Source organism: Stegostoma tigrinum, chromosome 30 (assembly GCF_030684315.1).
Source record: "Stegostoma tigrinum isolate sSteTig4 chromosome 30, sSteTig4.hap1, whole genome shotgun sequence".
NCBI lineage: Eukaryota > Metazoa > Chordata > Chondrichthyes > Orectolobiformes > Stegostomatidae > Stegostoma > Stegostoma tigrinum.
Genome location: NC_081383.1, coordinates 19,499,852 through 19,507,528, shown reverse-complemented (window position 1 = coordinate 19,507,528; position 7,677 = coordinate 19,499,852).

Below are 7,677 nucleotides of genomic sequence, written 5' to 3'. Positions count from 1 at the left end.
AGTTATTATTGCACCAAATAAAAATCTCCTTGTGTCAAAAAGGATTATTTATTTGTGTGTGAAGTTAAGCTTTTTAATAAAGACACTGCCTTACAGGCACTCAATTATATGAAACAGGCACAATTCTTGCTATTGAGGGAGTCCAAAGAACGTTCATCAGACTGATTCTGGGGATGGCAAGACTGACATATGAGGAAAGACTGGATGGACTGAGTTAGTACTTGCTGGAATTTAGAAGAATGAGGAGATTGGTGGGCATCTGATGAAAGCATGTAAAATGCTGATGGAACCAGACAGGCTAAATGAAGGAAGAATGTTTCCGAATTTGGGGAAGTCTAAAACCAGGAGACACAATCTAAGAGTAAGAGGTAAGTCATTCAGGACTGAGATGAGAAAGAATTTCTTAACTTGGAGAGTTGTGAACCTGTGGAATTCTCTGCTACAGAAAGCTGTTGGGCCCAGTTCATTAGATGTATTCAAGAGGGAGCTAGACTTTGGGGCTAAAGGGATTATGGGGGTTGCAGAGAAAGCCGGAATGGGATACTGAAATTGCATGATCACCATGATCATATTAAATGGTAGTGCAGGCTCGAAGGGCTGAATAGCCTACTCCACCTATTTTTCATGTTTCTATGTGTAATGAGGCAGCAGTGTAATACTCCGTAATCTCTAAACTGGAATAAGAAATTGGAGAGCACATGATTTGTTCACTTTGGGATTACTGTTTGTTGAATTACATATCCAAGTGTATTGCACTACATGTTTCAATATCTTTTACTCTGTCAGTGGATTAGAAGATACTAAACATTCTGGCTAAAACTGTCTTAATTCCTTTTCCCAACTAATAGGCCTCCTACAGAATACTCTCACAGAGTAGCCTTGTAACTCCAGCATTGTACATCCAACCAAAGGTTTTGATTCAGAATCCCAACCCTGGCTTTCAATTTTTATTTTGGTGTCAGTAAATACATATCGTACATTTCTACATTTCTAATGTGTTCATAACACAGAGTTGAACAGGTACAATAAATATCAGGGTTTCTTTTTATATTATTGTTATAGTAGGATCTGGTGAAGCTCAATCCATTGTTTATGTGTTTTTATTCTCCCTCTTTACGGATTATATAGTTTAATCTCTCTTTATCATCTATACATCCACCATTTCCCTGGTGTGATGTGAGCAATGGCACAGGGAGAATGAAAAATTCAGAGAATTGACATTGAGAGAAGGCTTTACGATTTTCCCTTCAAGTCTTAAATAACAATTTCATAATTATAAAACCCTACATAAAAGCCTATTGAGTCCACACTGACCCAGACCCACCCCTCAATACTCTGCATTTCCAATGGCTAATCCACCTAGCCTTCACAACCATAAATACTATAAGCAATTCAGCACAGTCAATCTACCTAGCTTGCACATTTTTGGACTGTGAGAGCAAACGGGGGCATCTAAGGGCAATGCACACAGACACAGGGAGAATGTGCAAACTCCAAGCAGACAGTCACCCAAGGGTGGGATTGACACCCTAGGGCTGTGAGGCTGCAGTGCTAACCATTGAGCCACGGTACCACCCTTTGAGTGGAAGTGAACACCTTATTTCCTGCATTTGTATCTAATTATGGCCCCAACACACCTTATTTTTATGTCGTGACCTATTCCCAGAGAAACTAGATAGTGAAAATTCTTGACACATAAAGCAGCTACTCAGATCTGAAGTTGCAGCTCAATGTAAGTTTTCCTCTGAAATCACCCAACTTCTTCTTCATAACAATTTTCCTGTATGCTCAAATAAATGCATAATGCTGCAAATCTGAACGATGAACAACAGAAAGTGCTGGAAAATCTCAACATCTTTCAAGTTCAATATGGCTCATTTTTTGGAATCCTGCATGCTCCATGGCCACCATCCTCCTTAACATTTTGTTAACACAAGTTGCCTTTGGCAAATCATCACCTGCTCTCAGTCTAACACACACACATACCACTTCAATCCTTTAACATTTTGCTTTGGGGCTCAGGGACACCTATGACTTGCTTGGTATTCCCATACACCAACTGGTTTGCTGATGCACTGACCTCCACTTCTGAACTTGTTACTATGCGCTGACCTTTGCTGCCATGTCATCATTTATGCAGGTCTATGCAGGATTTGTCTAGACACACAGCTACACAGAATGTATTTTATGGCATTTAACTTGCCTTCTCAGTGCCCACTCACTTGTAGTTGCTAGCCACTGTTTCACATTGCTTTTTTGGCATACACTCAATGTCTTCAGCATTGACTTACTGGCTGTCAGCCTACGTGTAGGCCACATTGATTTCTTAGAGCACAAAACACTCTGTGTGCGGTTACGGGCTGCCAGACTCTGTGACAAGCGTTTCTCTTCAGTGCAGAAGGAGAGGCAGGCAGTTTGTATCATTGGGGAATTCACACGGTCAAGGGTGTGCACATATCACTGTGCTGCACTGTTATGTTAACTTCACACCTACATGAGCAAACAGTTTATACAGCAAACACACTGCACAAGCTTCAAGCAAATGACCATGTTTGAAAGTCAAAGCAGAGTAGTTCTTTGTGGAGCAAAAGAGATTATATATAGTCTGAAGATGTCATCAGAGTCAGTCAAGGGGCGGGTGGTCAACAGATATCAGCCAAGACTGTTGGCCTAGGATAGTTAGGCAGTTTGTCTTACCAAATTCTGGGCATCTGGGTTCTTCCAGCCTGCGGCGTGAGCATGGTCAGACCTTCAGGCCAAGTGCAAGCAGTCTTGGCATTACAGAGAGGTCAGTCAGGGAGCTGTGGAAATATCAGTCTCCGGGTGGGTTAGTTTATCCTGAAATGAGACAGGAGTCTGATTGAAGTGAATAGAACTGCATGAAGGTAGTAATTCGTGACGTGTCCCCAAGTGAGAGAGTTGGAAATACAGAAGGCAGCAAGGGTTACTAGTTAGAGAGGATGTAGTGGGTGAGAACCTTTGGATGAATATGATGCATGCAATAGAGAGAGCTGAAATCTCTGGACTTTGGCAGGAGGCATGTACAGAGGAAAAACTAGTGGCCTAGTTATTGCATAGTTTCAGAGAGATGATGATGGCCTTTACCATTGTGGAACACGGAAGATCATTGATTTCTTTCTGCACTGCAGTTAACCCACTTCAACCAGACACTGTACTGATATTGGCTGCAGTTTAGGTTTGGCTTGATTTGGTGGTGTGGCCTCCTGTGGCAGTCGATTGGATGAAAGACAGCTTTGTTCTCCGTCTGTTTATCCATCAACACCTCCAGAACCCTGTCCATGGTACAGGGAGCAATTTTTCCATTGCTCTGGGCCATGTCCTCAGTGTTAACGGTTAAGTGCCGCAGTGTGAGTAATAGTTCCAGGCTTGCAGCATCTCAACTGGTGTACAATTGGGCTTTAAATGTGATAAAAGTAGCTGGAATGCCAGAAGCTCCCATCAATGGTGAATGCTCCTGCCTCTCCAGCCCTTTGATTCCCTGACAAAGGGCTCAAGAGCCTGTTTGCATAATTCATGAGAAGATTGTGTGAGAAAAGTTATTCAGCACCATGTTGGTCAGCGTGCCATGAATCTCACAATTAAACAAGTGAACTGAAAATTGGAAACTACCTCCTTATTTGGTTTAAATATTTCTGCAAAATGCACTGCTATCAATGATTGCTTTGTCAAATTGGCACCTAGGGAAAACTAGTAATAAATTGCTCCCAAATGATATGATGCTTTCAAAGTATGTTAACATATACACAAAAGAAGGTTTACCTATAAGCACCCTATAAGCCTTACAAAATTCTAAATGTAGGCAACCGAAACATGTTCTGCCCATTTTACTTGCATGTCTATTCTTCTGCTCTCTTTCGGTTATTGCCATGTATTTCTGCCAGTCTCTGCTTTTCCCATTGTCTGTTGTCTCCATGTTTTATTTCTTGTAGATGTTCATAATAATTGTCATGTTTTGAACCTGTTGACAGCCTAGATTCTTATTCCATACTGTGTGATGCTGGAAAGAATATAAATCACTGACTGCCCTAAAATACATGAGCACTTTAAGGTATTGGTATTTCTGTTAATTGAGTAATTCCATGTGCCTATAATGATTTCTGCTTTCTTTTTGATGGTGCTATGTTGCAGTAACCTCATCATTCCCAGAATGTGAATTGATCTGAATGGCGTGGATTCTAAAGTAGTCAAATCTAAGCAGGTGAGAATTAATTCCATTTAGGCCAATTCCAATTTGAGCCAATTGTCAGAGCAGAACTTTAACAATGGAAAGGGATGAGAATTACTGAAGCGAATATATACTTATGTTCTTGACATACTTCTTGTTAAGGTTTCTGTCCATGTATTCATGTGAAATGTATCATTCTGGTTGCAACTTACCATCACAACCATATATTTTCACAGTGGGAAAAGTCTCATCACCAGGGGTATTGCATCATGACAACCTGAGTCATGCTCTAGATTCCTAATATAAACTCCTATTATTAACTGGCTTGAAATTACAATCTTGACTTCAAAGTAACTGCTGAATCTTACTGAAAATATGCAACTTATTTTCAAATGTGTTATGGCACAGCATAATGGACTGATGAAAAGTTAAGGCAATGATTTCACATACTAAAAGTCATAGGTTTTAATGTAACAATAAGGAGAATGTAATATGCTTTATGTGCAAAGTCCAAAAAAAAGTACCAGAAATTGCTAGAGCAAATATGACCCTTAAAAAGTGAATCCAGAAAAGAACATGTCAGTATTTCAGCTGTTTGATCAATGAGGAAAAGCTACAGAGATCCCTTCTAGGTTATAGAATGAAAGGAAGACAAAAAAGGGTCAGCCAAGGCCTGGTTCAATCACAAGTATGATACTTTGAAGATGAGTTACAATGGACACGTAAGGATGATGCAAGGCTGATTTCCTGGCAGGAGTAGTTACAAGCAATAGCAGAATGTTTACGTCAACGTTAAGATAAGAGTTTGCTTATTAATTATTTATCATATTCGGCAGGAGTAATTTTGTTTATTCAACTTCAAATGACTCAACAGACCAATGACACATGAAAGAAAAGTTTTATTGTTACCCTTTGCAAAATAATGTAAAATATAGAACAAAGACACAATAACAAAGAACTGGTGACTTTCCAGATTAATTAGAAAAATAGCAGTGATTCTTTTTTTCTCATAGAATCCTCGAAAAGAAACCTGTCCTCGCTTTAAACTATTATCATCTCGAGTGATGAAACAATTATTAGGAAGCATGAAAGAGCAGATGAACTTTTCAGTCTTAATGGAAAGCACCGAGCTTCTGCTTGATGTCTTCCCTTAAATGCATCGCAGGATTTACTGCCATAATTCCATCTCATGCAAACTTTCTCCAAAATTAACAGCAAACCATGAAAATCAAAGGCATATTCATATATACGAGAACATTAAAATAAAACATGTTATTGAAAAATAAAGCCATTAAAATTGAATGCTTAATTTAAAGAAAATCCTTTAAGAATACCACAGAACATGCATATCAATCAATATATTTCATAAAGGTCACACAATATACAGGTAAATAACTTGTTTACATTTATGTTTAGTTATACATTTACCAATAAATGGGGGCTGATATCATGTTATTTCTTCATGGAATACATGCAAGGCCATGTCCACTGTAGCTTCATCTGTACAGAAAGAATCCGCTAATCTCAGTACAAGTGTATAGAAATTTCCTTTCTTCATTTTGATGTACAATACACCACAGTGACAAGCAAAGTTCTCGTCATGCTATTGAAGAGTTCCAAAAAAGCACTCAACATATGGGGTTACAGGATTTCAATAGACTCAAAAATACAGGGCATGTGAAAACTCTCTGTCTCCCCTCCCCTCACCCCAACCTGTACCCCACCCAACCACTTTGATTTCTAACGGATCCAATGTTTTCCAGTAGGAGGAAGAGGATGGGGCATGATTTGCCCAGGTAGGATTCCCAAATTTAGTGCTGCATAGACACAAATCCAATTTTGGCTGGTCCAAGAGTTTTATGCCACAGAGTGGCATGAATTTAGAGAGTGTATGTAAACACTCTTTAAACATGAATAAGATTAACACAAATAGCAAGATACTCTGGTTTTGAAATTACTTGCTCATTAAACAGTAAAAATAGGTTCCAGCTGTCAGCAAGAGTTCAAAACAAAACCCTACCCAACTGCTTCAACTGTCCCGATGAATGCTTGTTGGAGTTTCAAAAGCTACAATTCATAGTTTTGATGACAGTTTAAGAGTCTATTAAAAGTCAATAGAAGGCCACTGGAAAGAAGCTTGTTATTTTTATAAGTGATTAATACAAACAGTATTGGATTGTTAAAAAGATTCTCAACTTCATTTCCTGAAGTCTGCTCATTAATCGGCACTGGTTAATTGATCCTGAAGATGACATGGATTGAATGAGGTAATGGGAGTTGGGTGTAGGGCACAAGTTGGCATGTGCAGTGTGGGGGGCCATGATGGGCGAGTTAGGGGAGTCAAAGAGTGAATAAGCTCAGGGCTGAAAGGGCAAACAACTTCTAAAATAACCAGAACAATACCCTGAAGAATTGAGGTGGTCATTCTAAATAGTCTGCTTCAGTGTTCAACTCCCCCATGGTTGCCTAACATCTGCTTCCAGTGGTGGGTGGGCACAACTCAATCTCATGGGTGGACCATCCTCACAATCCCCAAAACTCCTCCCACCTGGGTGAAAATTGTATGTATCGGGTGCTCCATTAATTAGGTCGGTTTTGCAAATTAGAAAATTTCCCAATTCGAGCTATCCAACTCAGCAATCAAAATCCAGTCCATTATGCTAGAGGGTGGTATTCTTGAAAGGGCTATTGTGTACGACCTAAGGATAGTTAAATATGCATACACTCAGGTCTTTAATAATGTACCAGAGAATTGAGAGTTTCCAGCTGCTACGTTCAATTTATTTTGATATGTTTCTGAAAATAGGATGAAAAGATTGAATCCCATTGGCTTGTATTCAACTTTAAGGGGTCCAAATTATTCTGTTAACAAAAAGAGAAGTTGCTGGAAAAGCTCAGCAGATCTGGCAGCATCTACGAAGAAAAGATCAAAATTAACATTTCGACCTGGTGACCCTGCTTCGGAACTGAGCACTCTGTTAACTTGATAATGAATATCTTATTTCATCCCCACTGTTTTATTTTTCACCTAAAACAATTAATTTCCAAGGAAAGTTTTAAGTATTACAGAAGTCAAAATTTTAAAACTAGTGTCAGCAATTTGCATTAATTGGGCTGCAGGGTGTGAAATGTTTATATCTTTCGTTTCTGATCTATTCTGGAAACTGATTAGCAAATTGTGATCCTAACTCAAGATAATAAAATGTGAGGCTGGATGAACACAGCAGGCCCAGCAGCATCTCAGGAGCACAAAAGCTGACGTTTCGGGCCTAGACCCTTCATCAGAGAGAGGGATGGGTGAGGGTTCTGGAATAAATAGGGAGAGAGGGGGAGGCGGACCGAAGATGGAGAGAAAAGAAGATAGGTGGAGAGGAGAGTATAGGTGGGGAGGTAGGGAGGGGATAGGTTAGTCCAGAGAAGACGGACAGGTCAAGGAGGTGGGATGAGGTTAGTAGGTAGGAGATGGAGGTGCGGCTTGGAGTGGGAGGAAG